Source organism: Ovis aries, chromosome 13 (genome assembly GCF_016772045.2).
Source record: "Ovis aries strain OAR_USU_Benz2616 breed Rambouillet chromosome 13, ARS-UI_Ramb_v3.0, whole genome shotgun sequence".
In the NCBI taxonomy this organism is placed as follows: domain Eukaryota; kingdom Metazoa; phylum Chordata; class Mammalia; order Artiodactyla; family Bovidae; genus Ovis; species Ovis aries.
Genome location: NC_056066.1, coordinates 3,001,748 through 3,020,457, shown reverse-complemented (window position 1 = coordinate 3,020,457; position 18,710 = coordinate 3,001,748). Strand labels below are relative to the sequence as shown.

The following is an 18,710-nucleotide window of genomic DNA, read 5'->3' as shown; positions in this document are numbered from 1 at the left end:
ATTCTACCAACTCCATTTTTGAAACATGGAAGGCAGTGATAAAAGGCATCTGCTTGTTTTTCTCTTCTCACCTCAAACATGCATGTGTCACTTCATTCGCAAAAGGGAGAATTAAGCTGAACATTCCATTTCTTACCTCAAGAAATACTTCTCAGCTGGTGGGGGTGGCATGTCGTGAGTCTTCCTGGGTGTCTCCTCCACCACCAAAGGCTCTTCACTCCACTCTCCTAGAGTGAGAAGGCCCCTTCTTTTGGGGCTGGCAAATGGGCAGGAGGCATCATGGAGCTGACTGTCTCTATACTGCCTAGGAATGGCTTCCCAGCAGCATTGCTAGAATCCAGTACCCAGGCTCTGCTCATGATGAAGTCATAGTTTTTTTTCATTTCCCCTTTGAAAATATAGAAAAGAACAGAGATGAAAATACTTGTAGCTGCTATTAAATAAACAGCATAAATGATAATAAAAAAGGCCAAAGCAAGTGTAAGATCCACAACAAAAATGATCAGCTCTGACAACATGTCTGCATTTCTCCTTGTTCACAGAAGATATTTAAACAGTCCTAAAGGCACGCACTTAGGTCTTTATAAGATGTGAGCAGGAAAAAAGGCATTTCTAAACATGCCAAAGTGTGTTGTAATTCCCCAGGGACCTACCAAGAGCGCTGTGTAATGAAACTTTTGATTTCCCAACTGATACACAACAGTGGCTAAAGGTAAAGGGTGAGACACTGCTTCACCAAGAGTATGCTAATGGAGAGAAGCACAAGAATCTATTTCATCTCCTGTGTAACTGATTCACTTGGATTGTAATTTCCAAAGATAGGAACACATTAATATGCATGTATAACATGCAAGGCTGCTATAGAAATTTGATATTTTTCTTGGGAAATTGAACTGTACAAGTCTAGTGTAAAAGGAAAATAAAGCCATTTTCAAATATGCAAAAATTCGGAACGTCTACCTCTCTTGAATGTGTTTGCGGAAAAAAAATTACTAGAGGATATATTCCAGTAAAAGATCTTCATTACTGAAAGAGGAAAATTTAGTATGTAAAAAATTGTGAATTCAACCAATGGAGGAATGAAATTAAATCCCAGAATCCCAGCTCTTCAGCAAACATACAAGGTAATAAGTTCAAATTATAAAGGAAAATTAGTGAGCAGCCAGAAATAGCCTTTAAGGAAACAGTCACTTTCCTATATTAAATAGTATAATTAAAAAGTGAGATGACCTAAAAACAAAATGACCAGAATATTTCTCAGTTAACAAAGTAAATGAAAGGTAATAAGAGAATCCAAGGAGTACATAAAGTTGAATAGTATAGCCATGGTACTCAAATGAAGCAAACTAAACTGAAGCATGATTCCAAAGAAGTCATGGGATATAAAAAGACAGACCCCATGGACTGTAGTCCACCAGGCCCTTCTGTCCATGGAATTTTCCAGGCAAGAATACTGGAGTGGGTAGCCTTCTCTTCTCCCAGGGATCCTCCCAGCACAGGGACTGAACCCAGGTCTCCTGCAATGCAGGCAGATTCTTTATCATTTGAGCTATCTGAGAATCCCTATTTGTCTTTAATATTTGGAAAATTCTGCTTTAAGTAGCATTGATTCAGAGTGTAGAATTTCATTTCCAAAAGGTTTAAGCACAGTCCTTGATTTTATAACGAATATTTTCAAACTCAATACTTCACTTCTTTCCATCTCTCTCAATATGCTTCCTAACTTTTTTCAGCTTTTAAATTGTCAAAAAACTCATACTATACAAAGGGCAGAGGTATTGATTTCCTCATCTTGCATATGGAACTCAAAGGATATTGTCCAATAGTTGTGTAAGAAACAAGTATTAGCTATAGTTTTCAAAATAATAAAGATGGTCAACTGGAAAGCTAAAAATACAAATGTAATAGGACTTGTAATAATAAGATAGAGTGGATAGTAAAAGGTGTTCAATTCTCGATTTTCATGGTAGTAAGTCAAAGATGCTGTTTTAAATTGCTTATAAATAGCAAGCTAGATTTGAAGTATGTTACTTAGACCTATGCTGTCCAGTACAGTGGCCACTTGTCATATGCAGCTATTGAATATCTAAAGGGTTGCCAGTGTGAATTGATACATTCTCTAAGTAGGAAATAGATTTAACATGAAAAAAAATTTAAATATCTCATTCATATTTTTTATATTGACTACATGTTAAATAATATTTTGGATTATGGGAGTAAGTAGAATATGTCATTAAAATTATTTTATCTATTTCTTTTTACTTTAAAAATATGACTACTAGACTTATTAAGGTGGCTCACATTACATTTTCATTGGACAACACTCATCTAGGATTTTAGAGCTAAAAGCCAGGAGAACCAAAACCCCCAAATTTTAAGACTAGTTCCCTCTGGAGAGTAGTACAAGTGTGGAGGCAAAGGCTTCATGTTTTTATTTCTGCCTTTTGTATAGACTGAATTTTTAATGTGAAGTTCCTCTACTATTCTTTAAATGAACATTTAATTAAATACAAATAAAGGATAAGGTGTAATAAATAGATTATAATACAGTTTTTTCTTTTATAATTGAGATTTTATTGGTTGTTTTGAGGATCACTACACAAATATTTCAATTTGTACACAATCCTTCACATTCGTACCCAGAAATCTAAAAAATCATATAGTTGTGATTGTTAACAGTTATTCCAGTGACTTGCCAGCTTAAAATTTGGAGCAAACTCTCCTTAACAGGATAGCAAGTACCAATATCTTCAAATATTAATATGCTGTTACATCATAAGTCCCACTGATTCACAATTTAATATCATATACACTACATATTCAAACTGTCAATCATTCACAGCACACTAACCAAGTTACTAGGAAAACTGGACTACCACAACCAAAGATGTTACAGAGTTCATGAAATTCTGACCAGGAGAGCCAAGATCAAAAAGTGGTTTGCTGTAGAAAATAATTCTACCAAAACAATATGTGAAGAGATGTACTTAAAAATGTTCAAGACATTAAATGCACAACTGACTCCAAATTGCCATTCGTATGTTTTTATATTATAGGATATAAAAGCTACAGCCCACCTATGGAACATTAAGCTGACACCCAACACAATCAAAGCCTCTCCTATCTAATATCACACTATTTTCTGGTTGTACCAAAAAATAAACAACCAGAAAATGATTTTACCTCTTAATACGAAGCATTTACACTTAAAAAATGGGATGAGGTGGGATTCTCTCCTTTTTAAAAATATTTTTAGTGCTACCAAAAACTTGCATTTACAAAATAGTTGATAAATATTCCTCTGGATTGTACAAGAAGGGAAACAGGGGCCACTGGCAGGACTGGGTGTGTGGTATTAATCGGGCTTGGCTTCTTTCTCTTCTTCATCAGAGGCTGGGCTCTCCTCGTTTTTAGTCTCTGCATTTTCTGCAGGTAAGTCTCTTTAGTCTCTTGGTTGTCCACTTCTGCCTGTTGTCCCTTTGCTCTTCTTTTTTCCTTTTGTTTGCACTTTTTTGTATGAAGATTCACCCTTTCCCGCCGCCTTTTTTGACTTTGTTTCCACTCTCGCAGGAGCGGGTTTGCTGACAGCCTCCCCAACATCCCCTTGGGCTCCTCCTTCGCCACCCACTCAGCAGAGCTGACCTTCTCCTGGGCACCATGGCAGCGGGCAGGCAGAGCCCGGTGCCTGAAGGCTGCGCTGTCGAGAGCCCTCACCGAGTTGAGTAGTCTGGCTGCGGCCACTCCTCCTCCCAGACTATGGTACATTTTTAAAGAAAAAATTAGGTGGGTGTTTGAGAGAAATCAAAAAGTCAAAGTGAGGTGAGTGAAGCAGATTAAAACTTAGAAACGATACAGCTTTCAATATATAAGAAAAGAAGGAAAGGGGCAGTAGGTAATTGTACTTGGGAAGGGAGGTTAAGCTTGTAAAATGTAATATTGATCAGCAGGGCACAGTTCAGTTTAAAACTCAATTTTAGGGATCACTGGATAGTTTCCTATAGATTATATTAAGTAATAATGCAAAATAATTAGTAGATGGTGGCATTGTGATGGCTAATTCAAATGTAGTTAGCTTTATGCTTAAGTAATAAACACATGCTCTAATTTAGCAAAGATAGACTTGCTTGTAATGGGTCACTTTACTAAAGAAGCTTGTCCTTAACTTAAATAACCAACAAGGAACTTCAGAATTGAATATCTTTAAATATTATCTTGAAAATTCAACACCCCAAATTTGCAGAGCTTCTAGAGAAGCAACATCAGGGGAAGAATGTGGATTTTCTATTATAATTTTGTCAGGGGAGTTTATAATTTCCTCAGTTCTGTCTCGTCGCAACAAAAATTTGAAGCAGTGGACCAGTGTTATGGCCCTCGGATGGACCAGTGTTACAGCTTCGTGTTACAGCTCAGTTTTATTTAGAAAGTAAAGGAAAATACATCGTTAAGGTGTGAGGGAATGCCAACCCAAAAGACTAGAAGAGAAGAGAGGTTTTGGCTCCTCTTTTTATGTTTTTCTCCCCCCCGGGCCTGTCCTCTCTAAATTGGGCTAGCGAGGAGTGCTGTTTGTTTTACCTCTTGTTCTATTTTCACAGGCTTTTCCCTTCCTTGTCTTTTAGCCACCACCATTCTGGATTCATTTTTCCTATTCTAACTACCTAACATCCCCACCCGCCCCCAAGAGATGGGAGGCCAAGTTCTTTGAGAACAGGGGCATAGAAGTCTTTCTGGCTATTTCCTGCTGAAATGGGATGGGGAGGGGCACTGGGCCTCCCCCTCTTGCTGTCTCAGGCCTCAGAGTCCTTCTAGTGGTGACCGTACAAGAGTGAGTGATATTTTCTGTGGTCGGCTGTAGTTTTATATATCACTGTTGCACTGACACTGCATGTTGTAGCTTGTTGACCTGGGCAGAGACAAAACGGGTTAGACAATTGATGATACATAGAGCAATCATAAGCAGCATCAATATGGTAATGACAGGGACTAGCCGGGGCATTAGCCAACTCCAAATTCCCATCACCAGGAATATTCCCCAAAGAGAGATTATAGCCACCCAGAGAACTCTCCAGCTCATTCTTTGAGATCCTGTAGGGTCTAAATGTTTTTCTTGAGGACTGTGAGACTTTCTTTAACTTACCTGGGGGTATTTACCCAGAAACAACATGTCTCATTCAAGATGGCTCAAGTCCCTCCTTGTTCAGGGTTCAGGAGATCCATCCCCTGTCTCTTTTGGAGTACAACCCCTGCCAAGCTGTGTTGGCTCTTTAGAGCTGATCTGAGAAATGTTATCCCCATAAACTTAATTTTGGGGTGTTCATTAGAATGGCACTCATTTGTAGTCCTGAATAGGGATCTGAGATATCCCCGGAGCTCACAGATATATTGAGTGTCCTCTTCTGTTTCCTTCCATGGCTTGACTTGTGAGCAGTGAATCTAGGAGTTGTGTCCTGGTACCTTGACTGCTGTGGGAGTAGAAAGTGTTACAGGGTAGGGGCCCTTGCATTTGGGCTGGAGTTGAGCCTTGGGAGATCCATCTTTCCAGACTTTAATTAGGACTTGAGTCCCTGGAGCATATAGTGGTGACTTTTTAGAATCTTTTGGGTCCTGGTTGACACCTCACAAGTGTATATCCTGTTGGAATTGCCCAGTGGCCATGGTATAAGACCAGAGGGTATGAGCCTCTGGATCTAGGAAGAGATCATTGACATAAACAAAAGGCCTCCCATATAACATCTCGTAAGGACTAAGACCAACCTGTTTCTTAGGGTCAGTACAGGTGAGGAGGAGAGCTATTGGTAAAGCCTCTTTCCATCCCAGGGAGGTCTCCTGGGTTATCTTATTTATCGCTGATTTTCAGAATTGGTTTGCTCTTTCTGCTTTTCCTGAAGACTGAGGCCTCTAGGCACAATGGAAATAAGTAATGCCCACTGCCTTAGAGACCTGCTGGGTGACCTTAGAATTAAATGATGTCCCATTGTCACTTTGTAATGACCTGGGCAGACCAAATCTCAGAATGATTTCAGGGAGCAGTTTTTTTTTTGTTTTTTTTTTTTTTAATTTTAACCACCTCTTCAGCCTTCTCAGTCCAGGTGGGAAAGCCTTCAATCCATCCTGTGAATGTATCTATCATGACTAATAGGTATTTATACCTTTGAGAACCTGGCATCTGGGTGAAGTCCATCTGCCAGTCCTTTCCTGGGTAGGTCCCACATTGTTGGATGCGCTGGGCCAGCTGGGGTCTTCTAGCTCCTTGGGGATTGTTATATTGGCAAGTGGGACAAGTGGAGACCACTTGCCTTATAGTTGTTTGGAGGCCTGTTCCTCTGAAGGACCTTTCTAGTAATCTTTGGAGGGCCTTTTCCCCTAAATGAGGATATTCAGTAGTCTCCAATTTTGAGACCATAGAGGCTAAGCCTTTGCCACCAGGTACTTCAGGCCAATTAGCTGAGCTCATAGCCCCGACTCGAGCTTTAGAGCTAGGAAAAGGAAAAAGAGTAACCATTTACACTGACTCCAAGTATGCCTTTCTGGTGCTACATGCACATGCTGCTGTTTGGAAAGAAAGGGACCACTTGACCATCCAAGGGCCCCCTAAATGAGTGGTGGCATGTAAGGAGTTAACCCACTTCCATTGGATGTTCTCAGGCAGAAAAAGGAGTCTCTCTTTTTGGAACCATCCCATATGATCTTGAAAACCCTCACTCTTAGCTGTAAGAGTCTCACTTTCAGTATATGAGGGAGTTTTTGGCAAATTAGTCTGTGGGACTAAGGTGGCTACCCCTATTAGGTCACGTTCTGTAATGCTGCTCTCTTAGCTGCTTGATCGGCTCCTTGGTTCCCTCTCGCCACTTCTGTCCTCCCTTGTTGGTGTCTTTATAGTGGAGACTGAAACCTCAGTGGCCAGATGGACTGCCTCCAAGAGCCTAAGGATTTCATCACCTTATTTGATTGGGAACCCTCTGGAGATCTTGAACAGTTCGCCAGGTTCTGCCCTTTTTCTTTACAGGGAGGATCGGAATGTTACATTGTGAATTGGTGGGGACTAATAGCCCACAGGCAAGGAATTTATTTATTAGAGGCTGTAGTCTTTCCTGGGCTCTTCTGAGGGGATATTGTTTCTGGTTAGGAAACCGAGTGGGATCTTGGGGGACAATGATGACCGGTTCAGCTTGGTGGGCTCGTCCAGGAGTCCCCTGGCCCCACACCTGGGGGTTAATTTTGTCCTCCCATAGTTTTTGGTCCCTTTCTATTGGAGAGGGTGTAATGGATTCTTTAGCAGTAACCAGAAGCTATAGGGCTCTAGAGGATGAAAAGCTTCCCATCATAAGGGTGGTCTCCAGTTTAGTGAGTATATCTCTTCCAAATAAGGGAGTAGGACACTCAGGGACCACCAGAAACTTGTGGGAAATTATTTGTCCATCCAAGCAACAAAGAAGTGCTTGGGTGAATCTTTTAATAATTGTTTTTCGTGTAGCACCCAAAATGGTACAGGTTTGGGAGAAGAAAGCTCTGGAGTAGGAGGTCAGGACAGAGCAGGTAGCCCCTGTGTCAGCCAAGAAATTCTCAGACCTACCTGCCACATCCAGTTGTACCCTTGGTTCCAGCCCCGTGATGGTTGTCTGTGACAGGCGGGCTGGCTGGAGTGGGCTGCTTCAGTCCTGTTGACCCATCGTGAGGGAAGGCTTGGCGCTTGACCTTGAGACTCTTGGGTCCCAAGGACAGAGTGCTGCCTAATGTCTCAACTGATATCATTTGTAGCAAGCTGTTTTAGGAGACTTGTCACAGTTTGTACAGTCTTTTGTCCAATGGCCCACCTGTCTACAGATTAGGCCTTTACCTTGTACCTTGTTCTTCAAGGACTCAGAGTTTGCCATAGGGCTTCCCTGGATGGCAGTCAACATCTGGGCATGCCTTGTCTCTTTCCTTTTCTCCTTTTCCCGAGCCTTGGCCTCCCTCTCCTATTCTCTGTTATAAAAGGTATTGGTGGCTGTCTGGACCATCTCATCTAAAGAGGCAGCAGGGTCCTGCTGCTGTAGGTGTTGTAACTTTATCCTGTTGTCTGATGCAGATTGGGACAGAAATTTGTCCTTTAAAATCCCTTGTCCCTCATAAGAGTCTAAGTCCAGATTGTTAAATTTTTGGAGGGCCTCTTTTAGCCTTTCCAGAAAGGCAATGGGATTCTCGTGGGGCTCCTGAGTTATTGCTGAGACCCGGGCATACCTTTTGCTGGGCTGCTTTTAGTCCTGCCTTCACACAGAGCAGAAAATGATCCCTTTCCATGATGTGCTCAGGATCATTATAATTCCAATCAGGATCTAAGGAGGTGACTTCAGTTTCCCCTACTGGGTATTTATCACATGACATGTGAAGCCCCATAGCATACCTTTGGGCTTCCTTTAAGACCCTAGCATGCTCAGGGTCAGATAAAATTTGACTAAATATGACCATGATGTCTTCCACATCAAGTGAAAGGCCAAGGCAATGTGTTGAAATGTATCTATATATTTGCCTGGATCATCTGTATTGCTTCCCAGGTCTTGTTTGGTCTTAGTTCTAAGAGGGAGAAGGGCTTATAGACCTGGGTTGGTCCAAATTCTCCTCCAGTAAGGGACATACTCGAGTTGGCTTTTGTGGAGGGGTGCTCCTGGATATGGGGGCACTTTTGGGTACAAGGAAGGAGCACCAGGCAACTAGAGAGCCTTGGGAGGTGAGCCTTCATGGGGAGGGGGGTCTTTCTCTTGGTTGTCTGTGCTTAGTAGGCTCACTTTTAGGGCATACAACAATCCCATACTTAGGACAGAGTTCCTTCATATCTCTTAGTCAGAAGAAAATGTGGACATAAGGGATCTCTGTCCATTTCCCCTGTCTTTTGCAGAATAAGTCTAGCTGCAGGATGGGATTGTAATTTAAACTCCCATCCTCAGGCCAGTGTTCCTTGTGTCCCAGAGGATACCATAGCCATACAGTGGCACAAAAGAATTTTAAGCAACTTCTCCTTAAAGTTAGAGGATCTAACAGCTTCCAGTTATCAAGGATGCATCTCAAGGGCACTTGTCAGGAACTGGGTTAGTTATTTCCCATCTGAGAGACAGTGATGACATGGAGGAAAAGAAAAAATCTAATAGGCCTCCTTCAGTTTCCATGGGTGGACTTCCTTAAGGGTGAATCTTTTTGAAGCTTGTCCTACCCAGTACTGTTGCAACCTGAGAGCCAGGCATCCCCGGGTCAGGGTGCAGATCCCCAGGCAGGCTGAGGCATGACAGCCTGGAGGTCCAATCCCTACCTCCTGGAACCCCTGCACTGGCAGATCCCCGAGCAGGCTGAGGCACGACAACCTTTCGAGGACCAGATCCCTAGGCAGGTCAACCTCCTAGGACCGTGGACTGGAGTTGGGCATCCCCAAGGTCTCCAGCATAACCAGTGCTGGGTAGGATTAAGGGGTTGTAATTTTAACTCATTGCCAGTTTGTTCACCACAGATGGGAATAGATATCATGACATAAAGCAATCCAAGCCTGTGCCTTGAGACTGGGAACCTGGTGAAGCAGCCATAGCTTTATCCTGTTACTGCTCTAAGGGAATATAAGTCACTGTTTCCTCCCCTAGTCCTCCATAAGAGCAGGTTAGGGTGTCTCCAATGGTAAGCATTTCATTGTCAGACTCACTTTAGGTAATAGCAGAAGTTATGACAAAAGAGTGGGTTATCTGGTCCTGTTAGGGGCTTTAAGAGTATTTTAATAAAAAGGGGAGTGGAGCAATGTTCTCTACAAGGGGGCAGGGTCCTGGTTGTAGGAGTTAGTAAGTGGCTTAAGAACAAATTGATAAGAGACAACAGGCCAGATGTTCCATACAGTGGAGTGGAGATTTGATCCAGGGGTATGTTTATAACTTTAGAAGGGTGGTAAGGCTTTGGCCCCAAACGGCCTGCAGGGCTAACTCCCAAAGTGGCAAAAATTATTCCTGGAAGCCCAACTGCCCTTGAAGGGATGCCACTAGGTGGACTTCTAGCAGGCATTGTGTGCCTGTCGCCTGCCCTAGTAGGTTCACTGAGAGATGCTGTTCTTGCACATGTTGCAGGAAACATGGAAGATGAAGGCCTGAATATGGAGAGGGATTGGGTATTATACAGTATTTCCCTCCCAAGGCCCAGCTGTTTTCTGGTTGTCCCTCCAGAAGATTGTAGAGGTGACATTGTGGGCCTGGATGGAGCTCAGGAAAAGAGCATAAAATAGGAGGGAAGGGAGCAGGGCACAACTTTTGAAAGAATGACATAGAGCAAGTGAAAGTGAAGTCGCTCAGTTGTGTCCGACTCTTTGCGACCCCATGGACTGTAGCCTACATTGTTTCTCCATCCATGGGATTTTCTAGGCAAGAGTACTAGAGTGGGTTGCCATTTCCTTCTCCAAGGGTATAACATAAACTGATTAAAATCAAGTGGGTCCAAAATGACAAGTCAAATTCAACTAAACCTTGATCCCCAATCTGCATGCTAACTGGCACACCCAGAGGTGCCAGCAGGACAGTTCCAAGGCATTGTCAAAAGACAGAGGAGAAGTGGGTGGTTCCCCAATTGTTGGAATGATCCTTTCACTCATTAGCATATGAAATCACCCAGCTCGAAAAAACTAACCACACTACATTCCGCGGCCACTGCACTTTCCTCTGTGATGGCCCACACCCTGTGGAGTGTGCTTCTCTCTGAGTCTGAAAAAATCCACCTCTGCTGGGGTCCAGCCCTGGTGGATCTAGGGTGATTCGAAGGTGGGGTTGGAATCGGCGTTCTAGGAAAAATCTTAATTACAGATATATAGAGAGATTAGAAACGGTTAGTGTAGTAGGAAAATTAGTGGAGAAAAAGAGGCTGAATAACTTGGTTTACAGGGAATAGCATCCATGCTCCAGATGGGAATTCAGCCAGAAAAACGGGAAGCAAGAAAGAAACGACATGGGGGAATCAGTCTTTCCAGAAATTGATCCGATTTCTTTATTTTTCAGGTTTGTTTATATACCTTTTTGTTGTACATAGGGATGAATACAGAGTCACGCGGGGGTCAGCAGACCTGACCCTTGTCACAATCAGGTGCTTCATATAAAATTATACAAAGGTCTTATGGGTGTTACATCATCTTCTGGCCATGAGATCTGCTGACAGTTTATGGCCCTTTCTGATACCAGTCAGTTAATCAGAAAACTTATTTTTCCAGGGGTGATTTTTCTTAAATCAGGCGCCACCCTCCAAATAAAGTTGCATTCCTATAGGGTGAGGGTGTAGTGAGTTACAACTAGGAAAGGAATTTACTTAGCCTAAGGTTTAACATGATTAATCTTAAAGGTTAATACTTATTTTTCCTATATGCTAGTTATATTCATTATAAGGGCAAGGAATATGGAGATTTAGCAGCAAATATTGGCTCAACAAATGAAAACCCTTCACCAATGTTCCCCTTAAGATCTATTTAGTCTTAAGATAGTGATAAAGTTACATTTTTACATAGCAAGGACTCAGCGATTTATAACAAAGTACAGTGATCTATAACAAAAGAGAAAATTCATTAACTCAAAAAGTCTAGTATCGCTAACATCAAAAACTACTATATTTCCTTTTCTATATTCCAAATACATTGATTAATATATTCCCAGGTGCCTAAGGATATGGAGGCCTGGCGGCAATCACTGACTCAACAATGAGAAAAGCCCTATGCTGATACTCCAAACTCTCTGTGCTGTTTATGGTTGAGAGGTTGTCACACAAGCTAGTCTGCCAGCAGAGAGGTTTGACCTGAGACACCCTTGTCACACCCAGGGCAGGGAATTAGTAGTGATTATTGACAGGACAAATCAAAAAAACCCTTCACCAATATAATTTCTAATCAACCCACTATACTATACTAATAATTTTCTAACTTCTTAAAAGAGTCTGTATTTAGAAAGTTTTAAAGCATCTCATGCCTCCCAAGGTTGGGGGGCTGTAAACAATCACGTGTGGCCGGACAAACCTGATCAGGGAGGCTAGAGGACCTCCAGAGGAATTTCTAAGTTGAAACACTCTTGTCACACCCAGGAATTTTTATTAACTGGAGCTGCAAGTTTATTCCTTCTCTGAGAGAAATGGTTATGGGGGAGAGCCCCCTGTAAAATCAGAGGTGTAGGTGAGAGCATGAAACAGACTCTGGTTTCGGGGTTGGATGCTCGGGAACAGGGGGTTTCCTGAGGCTTGACCATGCCTTTGCGTATGCCAAGCCTCCTTCCTCATGACCTTTGCCATGGGCGGAGTTTCTCACGCTGGCCCCCAGCACACCTCTTAACTATCGCTGTGTCTCTAACTGAATTTTTGCAATGAGACATCAGAACCTGCGCTTCATTAGGTCTTGAAGCCAAGCATCATGGGTTTGGGCCAGGCTCAAGTCCCAGGAGAGAGAAGCTGAAGGACAGGAGGAAGAAGCAGTGGGAAAAACGTGCTGAGGAATCCCCTTCATAACCTACTGGAAAACCTGCTAAATACCTGACCTGTGCTCACAGTTTTCATTGGCCTGATCCTTGGCATAAAGAAGATTCAGGACAGAAGAACCCCCACCAGCCTGGGCAAAGCTACTGGGGCCCAGCAGACAGTGGAGCCTTTGGGACACACTGAGGAGTAGCCTCTGCCGGAGTCCCTCATTTGCACCCACGGCCGCTCACCTGTTCACGGGGGGTTCAAGGAAACAAGAAACAAGAGATTGTAAAGGAATCAAGATTTTGTTAGGCATATGTCCTTCTAGCCATAGGAGTGAGGACCTCCTACCTTAACCAGAGGTCTTCTGGAATCTGAGACGAGCCGTGTGAGCTTTCTGCTGTTTGTTTTTTGCTGTCCTGTTTTCCAGTCTGCTGGGCTTCTTGTCACTGCCCCTGCACTGGGTCTTCTTGGGTTTAGCTTCTACCTTGGAAGCTTTCGCCAAGTTGGGCTCCTGCTGTGCTTGGCCTCTTCCTTGTGGGGGCTGAGCTGAGGTTGTTTCAGCCAGGTTAAATCTGAGAAACAGCACCATAGATGTTCGGGGAGTTTGTAATTTCCTCAGTTTTGTCTCATTGCAACAAAAATAAGCGAAGCGACGGACCAGCATTACAGCCTTCAGATGGACCAATGTTACAGCTCAGTTTTACTTAGAAAGTAAAGGAAAATACATCCTCAAGGTGTGAGGGAATGCCAACTCAAAAGACTAGAAGAGAAAAAAGGTTTTGGCTCCTCTTTTTATGTGGTTTTTCTCCCCCCCCCCCCCCCCCCCCCCCCGGGCCTGCCCTATGTAAATTGGGCTAGTGAGGAGTGCTATTTGTTTTACCTCACTGTTTGAGGTCCTCACTCCAGTCCTTGGACCTTCTTTTGTTCTATTTTCACAGGCTTTTCCCTTCCTTGTCTTTAGCCACCCCCTTGCCTGGACTTCTTTTTCCTATTCTAACTACCTAACAATTGCAATTAAAGAAAATGTAGTAATATTAAATTTACAAACAGTATTTAATAAAATGTATATTCAAAATTTCTTGGATACATAGTTATGTAAAATAAATTTTAATATTAATTGAAAATAATATTATCAGTTCAGTCTTTTTTTATGAGGAATAATATGTTTTCAGAGGTCACTTTGAGGAGGAAACGTCTCCATTTCATTAAGAATTTGTTCCATCAAAAATGTTTGTAAATTTTTCCAAAGGGTGGGCAGAAATGTAGATTGATTCAAAATGACAATTTTGAATCACTGTCTTTAAATTTTCTCTGTAGTGTGATTTTACAAAAGAGAGAAATATATTCCACTTTCATCTTTAGTTGTCTTTAATTTCTCACTGCACTTCCCTGGTGGCTCAGAGGTTAAAGCATCTGCCTGCAGTGCGGGAGACCTGGGTTCGATCCCTGGGTCGGGAAGATCAGACCATCCTTTCTTCAGCTATTCTATTTGTATACCCTGGCATATGCTAACAGATTAAATTTCCTCAGTCTTTGAGGTATTGTGATCTGTTGGTAAACTTTTACAAAAATAATTTATTTTAAGTAATATATTTTGATAGAAAAAGGAAAATGTGACATTAAAGCATTAGAGAACATCAAGAGATTCAAATAAAAGAAGGAATATGGAAAGGGCTGGGCTCAGAGAAGATTATAGCAAACCTCACCAGGTCTGCAGGCTTAAAACTCAGCATGCCTGGTGAGTGTGAGGTCAACTGGGATTGTGGCCTTTTGAGTCCCTCAGTGGAAAACCTGAGATGATTTTAAATGTAGATGACTTCTGGCTCAAGATTAAAAGGATCAGAAGAATTCTTGTCATCAGACACAAAGATCTCGGGGTCTTATCCTAGAGAAGATTTATGTAAAAATCATTAGCTATAGAACAAGTTAGAGCAGAGAATAGTTCTTCAATATATAAAAAGGCTTGCTGATATGCATTTTTATTGATAGATAAGTTCTTTCCTTATGCAAATCAGATCTTAGTTTTGATGGTCAAAAATCACATTCAACCCTTCATTCCAAGATGTTCTTAGGATACATTTCTAGTTATTTGAGACACATTTTTAAACCAGCTGCAATAAAGCCTTCAGTTGATTTAAAACTGCTGCAGCATCTCCTAGAGCTAAATCAGACACTTAATATCTCTACCTTTCAGATCATCAAATCTTATAAGACTTCCTATAAATCTCTGCACTGCTACTCTGTAATGACTTGGGCCAAAGCATTCTGAATTAAATGATGCTATGACTTGATTTATGTACATCTGGACTTTCAACCCAATGGCTTTCTGGCACTCTATCAATCTTCATAAAGCCCTGGTAATGTACTTGAAAAGAACTGCAATGCAGTGAGTTAAAATTGAGGCCTAAGCTTTCGCCAGTGTTACAAGATAAGAAGCCTCATGACCTGGCCCATGTAGTGTAGCTGCTGATGGAGGAGGAATTCTTCTCTGGGTTCAGCAGCTCCCCTCTGATCCCCTAACATTAACTACCACAACCTGAAATGAATTTTTTTCCAATGTGCCCCTTCTGGGAAAGGTTGAGAGGAACTTAGATGCTTGGACTTCTTTACTATTTCTTTTATGATGTTAAATTGAGGCTGATGGAGCATGCTCCCACTTTCACCCTATTAATTTATCCAGATAGGAGCCTCTCTAAGCCCAATATAATATAATGCAATAACTCTAAGGATTGTTTTATTGTTCCCAATATTAGATGACCCATCCTGGGTTTGATTCCTGGGTTGGGAAGATCTCTTGGAGGAGGGCATGGCAACCCACTCCTGTATTCTTTCCTGGAGATTCCACATGGATAGAGGAGCCTGGCAGGTCATGGGGTCACAAAGAGTTGGACATGGCTGAGCGGCTAAGCACAGCACAGCAGAGCAAGCTCATGTGCAAGCTGGTGGCTATGGCAGTACTCTCCCTCACCACCTTTCCCTCAAAGCACCACTCTCTAAGGGGAGGAAGTCATCCAGTCCCATTGCCATCAGGCTTGACCATGTGACTCCCTTTGGCCAATGAAATGTGCTCAGAAATGCCAGATGCCATCTCTGAGCAGAAGCTCCAAGAGTGATTGTGTGGTTTCACGCTAATCCTTTCCCCATGTTAGGTCCCCAGATGGAAGCTACTCCTTCAGCCTGAGTGGGTTCTGGATGGAACAGTCAAAGCCAACCCATGATTGGTGGCTGAAATGAACAAGAAAGAAAATTCTCTTGCTGTAAGCTACTAAGATTTAGGGGTAAAGCTTTTCTTTTGTTACTGTAGCATAACTTAGCCTATGCTTGCTGACATAATCAGCATCCTTTATGGAAACTGCAAGTACTGTCTGAGCATGAATAAACTAAAAAAAGATCAGCAAAGTCACTTTTTTTGGATGATGAGAGTGATAATCTCATTTCTCAAAATCTCTGCACTCCTCCTTGTGTGTGTGTGCATGCGCAGTTGTGTCAGACTCTGTGTGACCCCATGGACTGTAGCCCACCAGGTTCTTCTCTCCACAGGATTTCCCAGACAAGGACACTGGAATGGGTTGCCATTTCCTCCTCCAGGGGATCTTCCTGACTCAGGGATCGAACTTGCATCTCCTTCAGCTTCTGTATTTACAGGCAGATACTTTACCATTGAGCCACCTGGAAAGCCCATACCCCTTACGTATCCTTTGGAAAACACCGGGCACACTGTGTTCTGGAGTGCAAAATGCCGATACTTGAAGGGATCTGGTAATCTCCCTCTTTCATACCAGGTTGTAGACAGGTCTGGAGTCCTAAAGTCTGGAGATCTCTCTGTTTCATCACTGATAATAGCACTAAGAAATCCACAAACGACTTTTCAGGGAAGAGAGTAAGTCTGAAGAGTAAACTGCCTCAGTTTATGGTGGAGCCTGGAGAGATGAGCATGGGTAAAAAATTGCAAACAGCATATGAGCCTAGTGAAGAGAATTATCTGTGGGAGGCCAACTAGACTGATGCAGTCTACATGGCGTTTAGAGTCAAGGGGACTGTCATTCTACCAAGTCTGGGACCGTATAAATCAAAACGGGATGTCATTCAGGGAAAACTATCAAGTCACAAATCATTAAGACCTTTGGTCTGAATTTAACTCTACCTTTAATAGCTTATGATATAAACTTTAATGCCCCTTTTTATCTCTAAAAATGACTGTATGAGTCTTTTAACCTGCCTGGGTTTTCATTGCAAGTAAGCCACTTTCTGGCTTAATTTTTCTGTACTTCAATGCTTTCTGTTGGGACAGGAGGGCAATAATAGTACTGACTTCATATAAGTATTGCAAACGAGGCAACAGAGGTAAGATGATGGAAAAGCGCCTTAGGTACTTAATTAACATAATCATAATTGGTTACTTTGCTTATCTCAGAAGATTTCCAAGATTATCAGGTGCCTAGAAAGAACTTTGCAAACTTGATGAAGTATTACTTTTCTTGTCTCTTATTTCTGACTTGGTTGTACAACACAACTTACTATTTTTTGATTGTGAGTCTTTGGAGGATAGAAGTAATTTAGGCTGCTTCATGGATTCGTTCGATAAGAACAAATTTCTTATGAGACCGTTGGAGTCAGAAACAATTTGTCTCCACAAATCAGCCTTAAAATGTATGTCAAATGTTGTAAAATTTCCACAATTTGGTTGATTATTTTTGTCAAAATTTCATCCCAAGGTGACTTTCTTTCCACACCTGGATCTCTTCAAACCATGAAGACTGGTTTCACAAAGTGAACTCTAAAATGATAAAGAAAAAAAATCCATACTCCATGTACAAAACAATGCTTTCAAGATTCTTTGCTCTTTATACATATTGCTCGCCTTTCCTTGAGCATGGCCAATGCACCTTTTAAAAATTATTCCAAATTTCATTTTATTGAAAATTGTCTTCATTTTACTTTGGGAAATTAAATAATTATTTCATTCTAATTTATTTTCCAAAAAATAACTGTGGAATGATTCTACCAAAAGTGGTAGAAATCAATCGCACTCTGAGGAGATTTCCACAGTCCTGTTTTTAAAGACTTTTATCCTAGAGAGGATTTATCCTTCTGCTTGTGAGTTAAGACATCTTTTCAAGCAAACTGGTTAAGATATATAAGATATCTATCATATAGATATTGTTCTTTGCAACATTCGTATGAAAATAACTTACTGCTGTTTCAGTCACTCAGTCGTGTCTGACTCTGAGATCTCATTGCCAGGCTCCCTGACCATCACCAACTCCTGGAGCTTGCTCAAACTCATGTCCATCAAGTCCATGGTGCCATCTAACCATCTCATCCTCTGTCATCCCTTTCTCCTCCTGCCTTCAATTTTTTCCAGCATTACAGTCTTTCCCAATGAGTCAGTTCTTTGCATTGGGTGGTCAAAGCACTGGAGTTTCAGCTTCAGCATCAGTCCTTTGAATGAATAATTAGGACTGATTTCCTTTAGGATTCACTGGTTTAATCTCCTTGCAGACCAAGGGACTCTCAAGAGTCTTCTCCAACACCACAGTTCAAAGTCAATCAATTTTTCGGCACTCAGTTTTCTTTATAATCCAACTCTCACATCCATACATGGCTACTGGAAAAGCCATGGTTTTGACTAGACGGACTTTTGTCAGCAAAGTAATGTTTTTGCTTTTTAAATATGTACTCTAGTTTGGTCATAGCTTTTCATCCAAGGAGCAAGGGTCTTTTAATTTCATGCCTGCAGTCTCCATCTGCAGTGATTTTGAAACTCAAGAAAATAAAATCTCTCACTGTTTCCATTGTTTCCCCATCTATTTGCCACAAAGTGATGGGACCAGATGCTATGATCTTATTTTTTTGAATGTTGAGTTTTAAGCCAGAGTTTTCACTCTTCTCTTTCACTTTCATCAAGAAGCTCTTTAGTTCTTAGTTTTCTGCCATAAGGGTGGTGTCATCTGCATATCTGAGGTCATTGATATTTCTCCTGGCAATCTTGATTCCAGCTTGTGCTTCACTCAGCCTGGCATTTCTCATGATGTACTCGGCATATAAGTTAAATAAGCAGAGTGACAATATACAGACTTGATGTATTCCTTTCCCAGTTTGGAGCCAGTCCTTTGTTCCATGTCCAGTTCTAACTGTTGCTCCTTGACCTACATACAGATTTCTCAGGAAGCAGGTATGGTGGTTTGGTATTCCCATCGCTTGAAAAAATTTTCAGTTTGTTGTGATCCACACTGTCAAAAGCTTTGGCATAGTCAATGAAGCAGAAGTAGTATTTTTCC

At 41.8% G+C, this 18,710-nt stretch overlaps 1 pseudogene; it reads right to left on the bottom strand.

The window, feature by feature from the left end:
* Positions 1 to 13,235, bottom strand: part of LOC132657600 (non-histone chromosomal protein HMG-14-like) — a 31,061-nt pseudogene extending 17,826 nt beyond the window's left edge.
* Between the last annotated feature and the right edge of the window lie 5,475 nt (positions 13,236 to 18,710).